Below are 17,246 nucleotides of genomic sequence, written 5' to 3' on the forward strand. Positions count from 1 at the left end.
GATTCTCTGTCATAAGAGCCTCTTTCATTTTACAGAAGAAAACATAGATCAGACTTCTCTCCCAGGGAGGGCATGTCCCCACAGCCTGGCTAGACTGTTTTATGTCTTGCTGCCCCCATTCCAATGCAGGTGGAAAATAGACCTTAAAAGAAGCAGACAAAGAACTTGCCAAGCTTCCGCCCACGACATATGCACGTTTGTAGAAAATAAAAGGTATGTTTAGGGGGAAAATCGAGACTGTTTAAGTTAAGAGTGTGGAGGGAATGAGTAAGCCCTGGCTTGGTGCCTGACAGTTTACAAGGCCCTGCACAATTATTTTTTCAGCCGAAGTGCAAAAATCCATATTTGTCTCTGCTACTGCCAGGAAAAAATATCCTAGTATAGCTTATGAATAATATTCAAAAATGAACGAAGCACATCTATTTAATCAACTTGTTTCTTCTTATAGCTATAAAGGCCAGTGTTACTTAAAATCCCACTCAGAGCCACTGGTAAACGTCAACTACTGTTTACCAGATGTACCTTACTACTTTAGAAATGTCATTTTATTATATTTAAACAAGGTAATTTGCAACCCCCTGCACCATTTATAGGTGTCTCTTTCTCAGTCCCTTTAAAAAGGAAATTCATTAAACAGGAACACAGTGTTTTTTATGTGACAATTTTATCTGTTTTTAACCAATCTATGCTGCACTTTAACCATTTGAGTGTTTACCTTCTAAGTATCTATTAGAGTAACTGCACTGAAGAATATTTTAACTCTCATACTAATAATAAATAGGATTAAGAAAATGAAACTCCTTTTATAAAAACATTCCTTCACAATAAGATTAACATTTTTCCCTTGTTAAAAATGACAGCTACTTTCTATGTGTTCTTTTTCCTTTCAATTAAATAATCCTTAGCATTTTACAGAGAGAAAGGTTTTTTGTTTGTTTTTTGTAGTTTTTGTTTTCCCTAGTGAGCAAGCATTTAAACTTCCTCCTAATTTGGTAACACTGGCATAAAACATGCTAGTATAGTGCAAAATAACACTGAATCTTGTTTCCTATTTTGGTGACAATTATTCTGTATTAACATGCTTTGATATTTAGGATGGTTAAAAATGTTTTTCAAATGGGCTAAGTATGTTTAATCAAATGATTTTCCAGATTGTTTCTCGACCCTAATCCCACAACTCTGGGGTATTTACAATCCTTTAAAAATTTCTGCTATTTATTCTGAAGATTTTATGAAGTCATAAGGTAGGAGTGTGAGCTTCTCAGAGTCGTTAATGTGTTAGAGATGTACACTAGAGGTGATCCTTACAATTTAAACTTAAGAATTATCGATAGCTATAAAAGCACTCGTTCAAAACCACCTAACCTTCTTAGCTGGTTAAAACAGTATAATCCTCTCAGTTATTAGAAGACCTTTGAAGTGAAACACAGAAAGTCAGCCCTTCTGCCTGTTTTTAAAATTCTCCTTGACTACAGACTAAATCATAGGGCAGTGTGGGCTCAACCCCATCTGCATGGTGAGCAGCGAATTACTTTACTTGAACTTTGCTCTAGTCAGGACATTTTTGGGCTTATAAATCTTGAATTCATCTAAGTTCACCTTAAATTAGCCTTGCGAAAACACACTCCAAACTCTAGTTGTCAGCCTAGTGGCTTTTGGCCAGATGCCACTCAGCAGCTGAAACACTGATTAATTGTCATCTTCTCTCTCTCTCTTTTTTGTCTTATATACAATTTTTAAGGAAAAAGAAAGAGTATGCAAGCTACTATGATGTGAAGGATAATTCTAGCTGAATAATGGTACTGTTAGCAGGTACATTTTATATTTAAAATATATGTGATGAAAACAGAGGGCTAGGCAGCTTCACTGTATATACAAAAATGCCATCTACTGCACAAGGAATCTGGGGCTGGGCCAGAGGTTTGGCTAAGCCATGCCAAGATACAACAGATTTTTCAATTTTCCAGCAAATAGAAACAAAATACTAGTTTCAGAAGGTGTACTCAACAAACACTTCCAAATGTGTTTCTGATTTGTGGTCAGAATGTTTTTACTGCTGGTGCCCTGCACTTTTGAGACATTTATTTCCTAAAAGAAAGATTCCTTTCTATAAACCTCAACTGTCTGTTTTTCAAAGCAATTTAAAATCAAACACACAAATAAAATTCTTAACATATGGAAACCTTCATATAAGGCCTTACGTATTCAGAGTTAAAATTGTTTTATAAACTGTAATGCTTTACAGATGAAAATACATAGAGGATGACTGTTTTTAGCACTAATGCTTTTTGACAGCGTTAAACCTTGTTTTAGTAATTGACATCAAAATGTTTGGTGGTTTTAAATGGACCATTAATAAAAATGGCATGTTTTAAGTTTTTTAGAAATTGTGCTTAATACTGTGAAGTGGGATAAAATTGCAAATGTAATACTGCATTTTTATTATTTAAAAAAAAATCCTTATAACAAAACAACTCCCGTTCTCCCTCATATCTCCGGAGGAATTTCTGAATCTCAAAGGGGGAATCTCTTCTTCATCCATCCTCAGAATCTATGGAGAAATGGACCTTTTGGAAGTCCATTTCCAAAAGAAAGTTTGTTCCCAGAACAAACAAAAGAAAGAAAGTTCCCAGTTTGGAAGAAGACAAAATAACAAAAGAAGAAAAAACAAAAACATAATTGACATTTTCTGCCACCAGGACTCTAGAAGGCAGCTGAATTCAATTGGATCCTATGAAACCAAGAAAATATAATTAAAGGTCACTACAATGAACTGGCAGTCCTATCAGAAGACCTGAATTTTGGTGCCACCTCTGTCATAAATCATATTGTGTTCAGGAAACCACTAAAACTTCTCTGAGCCTCAACCAACTTATCCACAAAATGGAAATAGTAATATTTACTCTGCCAAAGAAGAAACACTATTGGGTCAAGCTCATACTGTATGTGAAAAATCTTTGTATTTGAAAGCACAATTATTCAAATCCATTTAATTCAACAAGCATCTACTGAGTACTGATTAGTTCTCATCCACAACGCATGGGAGAGAAGAAATAAACAGGAAAGTTACGAACCTCATCCTTGCGAAAATTTTAAAGAATAAATTGTTGGAAGGTAGAAAATGGAATGAAGTTGGGCTAAAGACCCACTTCGTTCACAGAGGACAACTTGAAAAACAAAATGAGGGCAGGAAATAGTGTTTCTGGAACTTCAAGTGATCCAGCACTACAACATGAGGATCAATTGGTAAACAGAAACAAATATGTTTGGGCATACTGTCGTATGTAAAAGAACATTGTAAAAGGTTGCCATTCATTTGTCCATTCAACGAACATTTATTAATGCCTGTCATGAGATAGGAACTATACTGGTCAGTCAGTAAACAGAGGTGATATAGAGATACCTATAGGATAGGCTCTAACTTCACTGTACAAATAATCCAGAGTAGGAGACCTCGGACCTGACTAAGCAGGAAACTGCAAAGTATGATTCACATTTTACAGAGACCACTCTGCCATCTACATAGGGGGTAGTTCCAGGGAATAAAAAATGGAGAGTTATGTTACTGCAAGGGCCTTTCTTTCCAGTGCCTCTGGGTCTTCCCTGTCCAGTTCCTCCTTGGTTCCTAAGCCTTTGATTACCTTAATAATAATAATGAAACAAATCTGCCATAGTGGATGTGATGAACACAACAAAGAGGATTTAATTTGGAAAGGGGTAAAACTATTAGGTAGTTCTATAGGACACAGGGAAGACACAAAGTAGTTAAAAACCACTGGGTTATAGTTTGAAAAAAATTAAGTTAGAAATTGAGATATTGGGAAGTCAGAAATTTAGGGCTGAGTAGCTGTCATTCAAGTAAAGAATATTGAGAGTAGAAGAGATGAAAAATAAATATTTAAATGGTGTAAATAAATGAAAACAGTAACCCTGATTATCTTTAAAATTTTACCAGAAAAACACAGGATAATGGTGGAGACGTCGTTGAAGTTGGAAATGCGATTTGTGGGAGAATGCACAACTCAGAAATTGGGGTTTCAGGCTGAGACCCAGACAGAAGTGTTTGCTTTCATTAAAAGAAGTATAAAAAAAAGTCCCTGGGGGGCGCCTGGGTGGCGCAGTCGGTTAAGCGTCCAACTTCAGCCAGGTCACGATCTCGCGGTCCGTGATTCGAGCCCCGCGTCCGGCTCTGGGCTGATGTCTCGGAGCCTGGAGCCTGTTTCTGATTCTGTGTCTCCCTCTCTCTCTGCCCCTCCCCCGTTCATGTTCTGTCTCTCTCTGTCCCAAAAATAAATAAACGTTGAAAAAAAAATTAAAAAAAAAAAGTCCCTGGGAATTTACATCAATCAATAAATACTGAGGTACTTTAGAGATACAAAAAGAGATACTACTCTCAAGGAGACTGCATTTTAATAGGACTGACAGATGTAACACGTTTTGTAAAAATATAAAACAGTTTCAAGTATTGTTAAGTAAATCAAACAGAAAAAGATAAAGTCTCCTCTAGCTAAAGGCAGTTGGAGAAGACTTCTCTGAAGAAATACTTTCTGAACTGAGTGTTGAATAATGAGGAGACCACAGCAAATCATCCGGCACAGGAGCAGGACATGAGGCTGAGATACAAAAACTCTAGGATAGAGGAATGCAAGGAAGGCCTCTGTGGCCAGAATGTACTGACTAAAAGAGAAAACAAGGAAATGAGGTCAAAGATATAGGCAAAAGCCAGACAGTACAATCTTAGAGGTCATAGCAAAGAGTATGGATTTCCTTTTGGCTATAATGTGAATCAGTAAAGGGTTTTAGGTGAGAAATGACAGCTATTGTTTCAGAAAGATAACTGGCTGTTATGTGGATAAGCTTTTGGTGGGAGTGAGGGGGGTTGAGGGTAAAGGTGTAAGGACAGAGCAAATTCTTAGGAGGCCATTTGGGCAGTACAAGCTGCCAGTGGCTCAGGGAAGGACTATGTGTTTGGTGGGGGAGGGAGGTGTGAAATAGGAAATCAAGAGTTTTGTATTGGTCATGAAAAAGTGATACTCCTACTAGACATTTATTTATATGAGGAAATCACCACAACTAAAGGGAAAGGTCTGGGAGAGAGAAATAAATTTGAACATCGTCAGCACAGAGATGTTACTTCAAGCCAAGACTAAATAAAGTGAAAGGAAAAGATGATGAACAGAGCCCTGTGCAATTCTAACATTTAAAAGTCTGGTGTAGAAAGAGAAACAGGAGAAGAAAATCGAGGGAAAGCCACCCCACACAGAAAATGTACTAAGAGTAAAGGAGTAGTCAAATAGTTAATACACTGATGAGAGGTCAATAAAATTTTTTTTAATGTATCAATTCATTTTGCAAGATGAAGAAACTTGGTGACTTTGATAAATCTAATTTAATATTGTGATGGGAATGACTGAAGAGGGCTGAGTGAACAGCAGGAGTAATAACACTGAATATAGGCTCCTTGACTGCCATTATCTCTATTGAAGGGGTTTAACTATGGGGCCCCTGGGTGGCTCAGCTGGTTAAGCTTCCAACCTCAGCTCAGGTCATGATTTCATAGCCTGTGAGTTTGAGCCCTGCATAGGGTTCTGTGCTGAAAGCTCAGAGCCTGGAGCCAGCTTTGGATTCTGTGTCTCCCTCTCTCTCTGCCTCTCCCCCAACTTGTGCTCGCTCTCTCCCTCTCTTTCAAAAATAAATAAACATTAAAAGAAAAAAATTTTAAGGGGGGTTTAACTCCATTGAAAGAGAAATTCTTCCATTCATATGTGCCCTGGATGCCATCTGCTCTCATCTTCTCTTACACTTTCCTCCTATAATATTCCCCTTTCACTCCTGGAACCTTAGCTTCTCGCTGTTACAATTAAGCATTCTTATTAGCATAATATGGCTTAATTTTCACCAATCTTAAAATAGTTCTCTTAATCCTCTTTCCCCATTATAGTCACTGTCCCAGATAATTTTTTTAATCCATATCAAATGTATCAAAAAATATATCAAAGATTAGAGTTATCCTTAGAAGAAGGGCAGAAACATGATCCCCTCGAGGCTTTCTATCCACTATGGGGGTCAGGCAGGCTGCAGAACTGGAATAGATTAATTGTTAACATAAACATGGGGTCAGGAATTCACAGGGATCACCATGCCAAGGATCAGAGAAAAAAACAGTGTACTTCATGATTAGAACATACTGCTAAAATTCCCTAGAAATGGCAGTCATCAAAGGCAGATGAATATTGGCACTTGAAGTAAGCACTGAAAGGACCCAGCAATGGAGAGTATTCATGAACCCAAGGCCACCAGGATCTCCATTATGGTGGCAGATTGTCCTGTGGTAATTATAAACCATGGCAGAGAATGCGTGAAACTCCTGTGTTAAATTCCTAATGATGTACCAATCAACAAGAAAATGTTTAACTTTCTTTAAAAAATGAGTTTTGAAAGACCACACACCAGGAAAGCAGAATAGTTTGGAGCAAGTCCTTCTGTGAGAATCTATAGTAAAAAATTGAACAGTCTTGTCTTTCATATTAAATTTAAGCAAACTCTACTCTTCTCACTACTGGTGAAGTTTGCTTAGCATTAAGTTGGGAAAAGAAAACCACAGCTGCCCTCAAGAATGGAAATGGAAACCATGAAGTGCTTCAGGTATGCTTCAGCCTCTTAAAATAAGCCTCTTAGCAGGGGAGTTTGTGGTAGGTATAGTAGTAGATATAATCAAATGTCTTAGTCCTTTCAGGCTACTATAACAAAGTATCATCAATTGAGTGTGCTCATAAACAACAAAAATTTATTTCTCATAGTTCTAGAGGCTGGAAGCCCAAGATCAGGGTGCCACCAGCATGGTCAAGTTCTAGTGGGAAACTTCTTCCAAACTGCAGGGTGCTGACTTCTTGTATTCTTACATGAAAGAAGGACAGACATGGAGCTTTCTGGAGTCCTTTCATAAAGGCACTCATCACATTCATGAGGGCGCCACCCTCATGACTTAATTACCTCCCAAAGGCTTCACCTCCTAATACAGTCACTGGAGGTTAAGATTTCAACTTATGAATTAAACACACAAATTTCAACAAATATTCAGTCCACTGCATCAGATTTTTCCATTTTCTGCTAGAAACAACCTCCCAAACCAAACTACACCCAGTTTGAGAATAAGTCTAGCAATTTTCTTTTAGTGTGGTAGGACAGACCAGAGGAAAGATGGCAATCACCATAGACCTGACTCTGGCCCTTACCACATATCAGAAGGCCCACAGAGACGCCCCACATTTATATTAGTTGTGGCAGAGGCACATTACATGGCTCACTGGACCTTTACAAAAAAAAAAAAATAGTAACTCAATAAACAACCATCATCTTATCCCTACCAGAGACCTATTAAATCAAAGCACTGGCCTGTTTACTGACCAGTGTACTAAGGGGAAAATAAAAGCAGATAGATTTAGGCAGTAAACCCTAAAGATAACAACAGTAATTCCATTTTACCCAATCGAAGGGAGTAGGCAGGATTTATGTCAGGAATGACAGCATGCTGATGGTTGGAGAATGATAGGAGCCTCCAAATAGTAGGAATAGGTGTGTGGCCCTTCATTAGTTCTCTAGAGGAAAATGTAGGAGTTTTAACAAACTAATACCTTCTTTGCTCTGCTGCCCTCCCCTGATTTCTTCTTTTTCTCCAACTTCGAAGGAGGAGTCTGTGTCTTCCTGCACAGCACTAAGGCCTTCTGGAGGACAATCAGGTTAAATGGGAGGACTTTTTCAACAAAAGAAACTAGAGGCTTATATTGGAAAAAACAGAAATCATGAACAGGAGTAAAAGATATACTAGACTGAGTTTTGCACAGGGATTTAGTGTTTTGGAGAAGCAGCTGTCATCCACATGGAGAGTGAAACAAAGAGGCAATAATGAGCGGGGAGGTCTAAGGTGCAATTGCCATCTATTAGCACTGTACTTCCTCCTTTTGGATATCTTCTCAGAGACAGATTACATTAGAGATTAGAATTTCTTTTGATTATAGTTTTCCTTTGGACTACTGTTTCTTCAAATGTGATTCCATGTGGGGGCAAAGGCCCTAATTTTATGTGTGTTTTATTTTTGGTAATATAAACAAGATAAAATAGGAGTGTAAACTAGGCTGTAGCCTTGGTGATTTTAGAATAGGAAAGAATGAAGAAATACTCAGAATATAGAATCAACAGGGTAATTGCCTTGGACATTAAAGGGAGAAGAGGGAAAAATAGTTTAGGATGTTTACCAGGCTTAGTTGATTGGTTAAGTGAGAATGCCAACAACTATGGACAATAACCCACCCTGATAACAATGAGATATCAATGTTTAGAGCTCATGGCAGAGTTAAAGCCAGAGAGTTCCCTGCATACAGGAAAAAATAAACTTGTGGGAAGAGATGAGAGTCTCTAAAGTAGATAAATCAATCAGGATCCCAACAGGAACCCAAGGGCATCTTGAGATTGTTAATTGGCCAACTGTTAATTGAAAATCTTAAATGTTAGGTGCAACTGATACTGTTCAGATAATGCAGCAATGGAAATTGGAGGGGAAAAAATCACCTGATAAAATAAATTGTAGCTGCTACACTCTTCATTTCTGTAGTAGGTCACAAGGTCTATACTGATAATCATAGCTAATTTGCTATAATTCTGTGCTCTCCTTTCCCTCTGCCAGCCCCTTTTAACTAGACAAGGTTTGGATCTGGTAGGGTAATGAATACCTTCATTCCCATAAATTATAAGCTACTGGTGGTTATGTCTTCCTTGGGTTACCACAATTTCCCAAGGACTGTTAGATAAGGAAGTATCAAGTGGTATCCATGATCCAGCTGAGTTTTAAACACAGTCCCTTTTCTTCTATTCTGTAACGCTAATTGTGATAAATCATTCAGGGTAGAATAGTGACCTTCACTTCCTCTACCTGATGGTTCAGCATCATGAGAAACTCAAAGTGTCCAGAGAATAGTCTCAGCTTTCAATTTATTGGAAATATGTTGATGTTTTCTGGTAAAGCATCTCTCTCCTAGGCACTATACTTTCAAATTTATGAACTATACTCTTGGAGACAGAAAGCAAAAATTCTTCTAGGGCATAATTAAGAGTAATTGCATAAGTTGCATTTCTATACACCAATAATGAGAAAGCAGAAAGAGAAATCAAGGAATCGATACCATTATAAATGGAAGGTTAGTAATAAACCTAACCAAAGAGGTGAAAAATCTATACACTGAAAACTATAGAAAGCTTATGAAAAACATTGAAGAAGACACAAAAAAATGGAAAAACATTCCATGCTCATAGATTGGAAGAATATTGTTAAAATGTCAACACTACCCAAAGCAATCTAAATATTCAATGCAAACCCTTTCAAAATAACACTAGCATTCTTCACAGAGCTAGAACAAATGATCCTAAAATTTGTATGGAACCAGAAAAGACTGCAAGTAGCCAAAGCAATCCTGAAAAAGAAAACCAAAGCTGGGGCATCACAATTCCGGACTTCAAGCAGTATTACAAAACTGTAATCATCAAGACAGTATGCTACTGGCACAAAAACATACACACAAATCAATGGAAGAGAACAGAGAACCCAGAAATGGACCCACAAACATATGGTCAACTAATCTATGACAAAGCAGGAAAGAATATCCAATGGAATAAAGACAGTCTCTTCAGGAAATGGTGTTGAGAAAACTGGACAGCAACATGCAGAAGAATGAACCCGGACCACTTTCTTACATCATACACAAAAATAAACTCAAAATGGATCAAAAACCAAAACATAAGACAGGAAGCCATCAAAATCCTAGAGGAGAAAGCAGGCAATAACTTCCTTGACTTCAGCCACAGCATCTTCTTACTTCACGTATCTCCAGAGGCAAGGGAAACAAGCAAAGATGAACTACTGGGACCTCGTCAAGATAAAAAGCTTCCACACAGCGAAGGGAACTAAAAGGCAACCAACAGAATGGGAGAAGATGTTTACAAATGGCACATCAGATAAAGGGCTAGTATCCAAAATTTATTAAAAAAACTTATCAAATTCAATACCTAAAAAAACAAATAATCCAGTGAAGAAATGAGCAAAAGATATGAATAGACACTTTTCCAAAGAAGACATCCAGATGGCCAACAGACATATGAAAAGATGCTCAACATCACTCATAATCAGGGAAATACAAATCAAAACCACAATGAGATACCACCTCACACCTGTCAGAATGGCTAAAATTAACAACTCAGAAAACAACAGATGTTGGCAAGGATGTGGATAGAGGAACCCTTTTGCACTGGTGGTGGGAATGAAAACTGATGCAGCCACTCTGGAAAACAGTACAGAGATTTTAGAACTACCCTATGACCCATCAATTGCACTACTATATACTTACCTAAAGGATACAGGAGTGCTGATTCAAAGGAGCACATGCACCTCCATGTTTACAGCACCACTATTGACAGTGGCCAAAGTATGGAAAGAGTCCAAATATCCTCTGACTGATGAATGGATAAAGAAGAAATAGCACGCACGTGCACACATACGCGCGCGCGCACACACACACACACACACACACACACACACACACACTGGAATATTACTAGGTCATCAAAAATAATGATATCTTGCCATTTGCAACAACATGAATGGAACTAGAGTGTATTATGCTAAGCAAAATAAGTCAATCAGAGAAAGACAAATATCATATGGTTTCACCCATATGTGGAATGTAAGACAAACAGATGAACATAAGGGAAGGCAAGCAAAAAGAATATAAAAACAGAGAGGGAGACAAACCATAAGAGATTCTTAAATATAAAGAACAAACTCAGGGTTGCTGGTGGGGTGTTGGGTGGGAGGAAGGGCTAAGACGGTGAGCGGCATTAAGGAGGGCACTTGTTGGGATGAGCACTGGGTGTTATATGTAAGTGATGAATCACTAAATCCTATTCCTGAAATTATTATTACACTATATGTTAACTAACTTGGATTTAAATTTAAAAAATAAAAAATAAATAAAAAGAATGCTCAGTGAAAAAAAAAGTAATTGTAAGAAGGGTCATTTCCACTTCTATGCCTTAACTCTCAGACCCATACATTCCACCTACTGGGCCTAAACTAGCATTGGCTTCTGGTTTAAGGCATACATCTCATCCTGTAAGAATATTCACCCTCCTCTCACAAGGTGTTTTCTCATTGTTTGCACTATAACTGAGGTTTTAGCAGGTCATTTAACTGGTCAAGAAAGCTGCTTCTAGATAAGACATGTGGTAAACACTGGTGAATTCTGGAATTGTGGGACCACTGTCAGGAAATGTGGCCCTAGTCAGACAAAACATGTGGAAGAAAATTACAGTTGATAGGTCATTCTACAAATCCATCAATGGGGCTACTAGTGGAAGCATTGCACGCACTGAAAGCAAGTTGCTATCCAGAATAAGTTGGACACTCAGCAGTAGCAAGACCCAAATCAGCCTTAGCAGAAAACCCATGCAGAGCCCCTATCCCTGATGATATAGTCATTTTAGTCATTTTATACATGATACACTGAGCAAGCACGGAGTGTCCGAAGTAAGATAAATATTATCTATGGGGTAGGTTGTGATGAAGTTTTGGAGTGATGGTAGGGTGGTCCAGAGCCAACAACCAAGAAAGAATTCTTGAAGACGTCTCTGGTGCAAAAAGGTGGTTTTATTACAGCATGGAAACGGGACCTGTGGGCAGAAAGAACTGCACTGGGGTAGTGATGGGTAACTCATTATATACCCTCAGGTTGGGAGGGGGTCAGGGATAGAGTAAGTCGCTAAGGAGTATTGGAAGCAAGGTTTCCAGGACTTTGCGGGGTTAGCTGTTGCTAGGGAAATGGCACTTATTACCATTTAATAAAACCTCAGTCATGATACCCTTCAGATGTATATGGGGGGCCATAAGGGTGGAGTATGATTCCCAGCATATACCTTGGGGCAGTTGAGATAAAGGAAGTAGACTTACAGGATCCTCGAGTTTGGGATAATGTTAAGCTAAGATTCTCTTTTGCCCCTAGCGAAGTGTCATCATCTAAGCAGCTGAGCTCTTAAAGGCAGGTCACTCTGCAGGTTTCAAAGACTTGTCAATGGGCTATAGGCAGTAAGGGAATTTAATTATTCATTTGCCTTAGTTTCCCACATTCCATGGCAATCACTTAAACCCCTTTCCTTCATTCTTGGGTAACCAGGAATGTCTGAGCAATATCACACATAGTTCCATGTGGGGGTGAAGAGGGGGCAGTGCCAGCCTGTATTTTGCCCTCAGCTTGCCCTACACTCCCTCATCAGGTCACCTTTCCTAACAAATTACTGACAGCCTGTTCTGCAACACCGAGCATTACACAAAATATTGTCCTACTCCCTACCTTTCAGAATTGTCATCCCACATACCTGTCCCTCATTTGCTTTTTTTTAATTGTTCAGTATTTCATTGAAAAATTTTCCAGTCCCTGATAAGCCAAGTAAGTTGTTAGGCACTACCAACACTATCAGTGTAGATCTGCTTCTCAAGTCATCTCTTTTCACACATACAGTGGACAACGAGATGGATATACTAGCATGTTTTCTTTTCACTTTGAATAGGACTACAATACAATATCCACCCATTTCCTTCCATTTTTCTTGCTCTGGAAAATGGTGTCCCTGTGCATCAAAACAAGAGAGGCCATCCAATACCGGTCACCAGTGATTAATATAACAAATAAAGTGTTAAAACTAGAATATTCTAAGCCTGTCATGGAATTTTGTTTTCCTTGCCGGAGTAAGTAATGAAATTTTAATTAATGAGACTGAAGAGAATTATGTTTAGGGACTGCTGGATATGAGCCCTTCTCCTAAAAAGTTATGTGTAAAAAGAACAGGCCTATTTTGCCCAAATATTGTTGTGTACATGTGACATGTGAATCTAAAGCAAATATCTCAGGAAAATGAAGGACAGTAGCTTAAGAACAGAAGCTAACAAACTGATGGTGGCACGAAGGAAAGATAGAAAGAATGTGGTTTCTAGATTATATTGTTGAGCCACTAAGTTAACCATCCTTGGAACTGCTCTGCCGGTGGGCTTCTTGTTTGCAAGATAATGGATTCAAAAATACGCAAGTGACTAAATGAAAGAGGTAGGGCAAAGGCACCTTTCTAATCTAGAAGTGTGAGAACCTTGAAGAGGCAGGGAAAGGGAAGATAATTAGAACATATAATTAATAAAATTGGAGCCTATTATTGAGTTGTTTTCTAAAAGATAAGAGAGTGAATGAAGCTGGGATAAATGTAGGATTACAGGTGGTTCTTTCCACCCAAGTATATTTTTTAAGCTCTCATGTAAAGGCCATCAGTCCTGAGAATCATGAGGTTGAGCAAAACACCAAATCTAAACAACAATATTGTCTAAAGAGTGACTTTATAGCCCCTTTGCTATCACCGCAACGTTGGCATCATCCGAGTTTACTAGAATTACAGAATCTCATGTTCCACCTAGTTCAACTTAATCAGAATCTTGCATTTTAATAAGTGATTCATAAGCACATTAAATTCTGAGAAACATTTTTTAAGACAAAATTTTGGATGCAGTTATTAGCACATGGAATTGACAAGAAAAAATGGACTGAAAGCTTATTAAGTTCTTAAGGAAAATGTATTTCCATTGGGTTTTCTATTACTTGCTGCTAAATGTAAATTCATTGATACAGAAGGGATAGATTTTGAATGGAAGATCTTAAACTTATTTATAACCTCTTTTCTGTTAGTATAGTAAATATATTTGGATTATAAAGCATGAAAACTAAGGAGCATTAGCATTTAAATTCTGAGCATCTTAATTCTGTAAGATGAGGAAACAAATGTAGAGGCTTCAGAACGTACAATGTTTAAATAACTGCTTAAGAAGACAATAAAGTAAATATCACATGAAAGAGGACATGATTAACAAATGAAAGCAAATCAGTATCATAGCCAGGCACTATCCATGTACGGGGAATAAAAATATGAATGGCTTAATCCCTGCCTGAAGAAAACAGAGTCTAAATCAACTGTAAGCCAGGTGTCAGATCTAAATGAGTAGGACCAAACAAAGAATATACTTTTGACAGCCTGTGGCATGCATCTCACCAAACCATAAGTAGAAGCCTCATAGTGGGCTTTTTTTTTTTTTTTAACTTTTTTGGTATACATTCCCCTTCTGCTGACAGCACAACAAATTTCCTTTGAGGTTCCAGCTCTCTCCCATTCTCCATGGACATAGTTCAAGTTAAGCTATACCATCATTCCAGGGTAAGTATGAGATACAGACCCGGGCAAACAGAGCATTTTAATAGACTATACTACTGTTTGGAGCCATCATCTTAACCCTAGTCCCAACTCTAGCATGAAGAGTACATATGCCTTTTGTTATAGTACTTGAAGTGTTGCCCTGGAGGTCAAATATACTGGAGGAGAAGAAAACACTATCTAGAGTTTAAGTCTGGGAAACCAGAAAAAAATGATTCCATTTGTAGTGATAGAAATGTCAGTGAGTGAAGAGCATTTGGGAAGGAAGATGAAGAATTCAATTTTAGATAATGAGATTTAATTTAAAATAATACTTATTATTTCTTTTTTATTATAAAAGTAATGCCTGGCTTTGTAGATAATTTTGAATACAGGGAAAAACGGAAGGAAGACATTTAAAATAACCCTGTTAACATTCTGATATATTTCCTTCCAAGTTTTCCTCCCCCCCCCACACACGTAAGTATATAAAACCAAAGTGGGATTATAATTTATACATATTCTTACGTCCTACTATTTTCATTTAACATACACGTGAGTATTCCAATGTTAAAAAAAAAACTTGAATATAGGATTTATGATGTCAACATACACATACATGTATTTTAAAATTAATTTAACTCTTCACTTATTGACAGATTTCTTACTACTTTTACAATTACAAATGTAACTACAATAAGAACATTTATATTGAAATCTGGATATGCCTCTAATATTTCTTAGGAGAAAAGTCTAGAAATGGAATTATCAAGCCACATAATATGAAGTACTCTAAGGCAATGTAGAGATACACAGTGATTTCTCAAGAAAGTCTTTCAGATAAAATGTCAGGAAGAATATAGATATGTAACTCTTCACCCTCACGCCAAATATTTCACAAAAATGACATATTATACACAGACCTACATGTGTGTATGTATCAAATTATTAAGGAAAACTGTGCGACACCATCCTGTAGTCTCTGCATACTGTATAAGGGTAAGCTCAGCCTAATTAGTTTTCTTCCTACGTGGTCCTTGTAAGCAAAAGGCCGGCACAGAGGAGTTTTGTATTGCACCAAGTGACAAAACAGAAATAGTGCTCAATATATGTAGAGGAAATGCAGGCAGAAAGGGGAGCACGGCTTTGAAGACGCAAAGTAATTTTTCTCTGCGGGGGGGGGGGGGGGGAGGAGGAACAAAAGATATATATATCTATTCTTAAAAACTAGAAGATTAGTATTCTTAATGCTCAACAGGGTATTGCATCTATAAAACTATAGCACTTATTACAAAAAAGAAAGAACCCAAGTTTTGTGAAGACAAAATAGAGATTTTAAAACACAAGACCACAATCTGTTCAGTTAAAAAGTACAATGGACGGATTAAGCCTCATTTTAGATACAGGAGAAAATCAAATTAACGCAATAAAAAAACAACAAAAACAACAAACCCAAGACAGCAATTCAGACGGGTAAAGATGTAAACACGAAGACAGTAAGTATCAGGAGGGCCTCACCAAGCGCTTCGCGTGCAGCCACTACTGGGATTCTTCAGCTGCTGCGGAACCTGTGCCCAAAGCATGCTGGGATGGTGGAGGGCGGGGCCTGGCTCCACCCGGGCCTCGCTCCACCCGGGCTTCGCTCACGGCCTGCGGCTTGAGGCAAGGAGCTCCGCTGCTTGTCCGTGTGGCTGCCGTCTGCTGGGACCAGGTGGGAAAGCTTGGAGGCAGCAGTGTGTTGTGAAGCTCAAGTTACCTGGAAACAAGAAGTTGATCGTGGCCACGTAAAAGAATGACATTGTACAATTAAGTTCTCGGACTGGGGAGATTTTGTGGCCTGACGTTGACACGTCGACGAGAGCGCAGCAAAAAAGGCTGGGGATGCCATGCTCCTCCACAGACAGGATGCAATCACTGTGTCCATGGAGGCTGAATCATGCATTCCTGGAAGACTAGTATCCGGGACCTGAACCGAGAAATCACTTGGAAAAGTGGCAGTTACCAGGCACTTAGGCTTGTAGGCCTGCAGGAGCCCATGAAGTACTTTGTCTTTTCTGAAGAAAACCACTCCCACCCTCCACTTTGTCTCCAGGGGGCACCTAAAGTAAAAAATAGAAAAGGAAGGAAGAGAAAAAAAGATGGAAAGAAAGATTGAAAGAGATAGAAAGAAAGAAAAGAGAAGGAAAGAAAGAGAAAGAAACAGAAAAGGAAAGGAAAGAATGGGTGAAGGGAGGGAGATGGCTAATAAAAATACTAGAGTCACAGAAAACAGATCTAGATGATTCAATATTTATATAATAGGAATCTTAGATACAAACAAACCAACAGACTCTGGGAACCAGGGAAACATTTATCAAACATGGCAGTTAAATGCATGGCTGGATTGGATATTGGATTAGGAAAAAAGTTACAAAGGACATTTTTGTAAAATCACCATTTGAACTAAATACTGGATAATAATGTATCAATGTTAAATTTTATTTGATAATTGTGTTTTGGGGATGTAAGAATTCCTTATTCTTAGAGACACATATAGACATATTTGGGAGTGAAAAGTCATGATGTCTGTAACTTTCAAATGGTTAGGCAAAAAATAAACAATAGAGAGAGAATGTGCCCACACATGTGCCAATATGTCAATTGATTAACTTAGATGAAAGATATAAGGTTGTTTATTGTAATACTCTTGCAACTTTTCTGTACGTTAAAAATTTTTTAAAAACATGAAAAAATTTCAAAGATAATACTGGGATGCTAAGGAAAAGTGTAACCCTAAAAGATATGGAAAAAAATTCTGTAGACTTTTAGGAAGAAAACAAAAGCAATTCATAGAGATCAGCATCTACACTACATAAGCAGAAAAAAAAAATGGAGCAAGTTCTAAAAATGCCAAAAACATAGAAACTAAGAATATATAATTCTTCCTCAGATGGAATTGGAAGTCTGTTTCCAGCCAACTGAAAAATAATACAAAA

The 17,246-nt window shown here is 37.9% G+C and overlaps 1 long non-coding RNA gene across 4 annotated transcripts in view; it reads right to left on the reverse strand.

Annotated features, from left to right (window-relative positions):
• The window catches only part of LOC123383986, a 65,908-nt gene extending 49,708 nt beyond the window's left edge, over nt 1-16,200 (reverse strand). The window contains exon 1 of one of the 4 annotated variants that reach the window (XR_006594450.1): nt 15,790-16,200. This is a non-coding gene — a long non-coding RNA (uncharacterized LOC123383986). Of the gene's footprint in view, nt 1-3,952; nt 4,127-15,723 lie in introns of those variants that run through there. The other 3 variants (XR_006594448.1, XR_006594452.1, XR_006594449.1) reach the window with 3 other exon arrangements.
• Nucleotides 16,201-17,246: the final 1,046 nt, after the last annotated feature.

Source organism: Felis catus, chromosome A2, assembly GCF_018350175.1.
Source record: "Felis catus isolate Fca126 chromosome A2, F.catus_Fca126_mat1.0, whole genome shotgun sequence".
Taxonomy (NCBI): Eukaryota; Metazoa; Chordata; class Mammalia; order Carnivora; family Felidae; genus Felis; species Felis catus.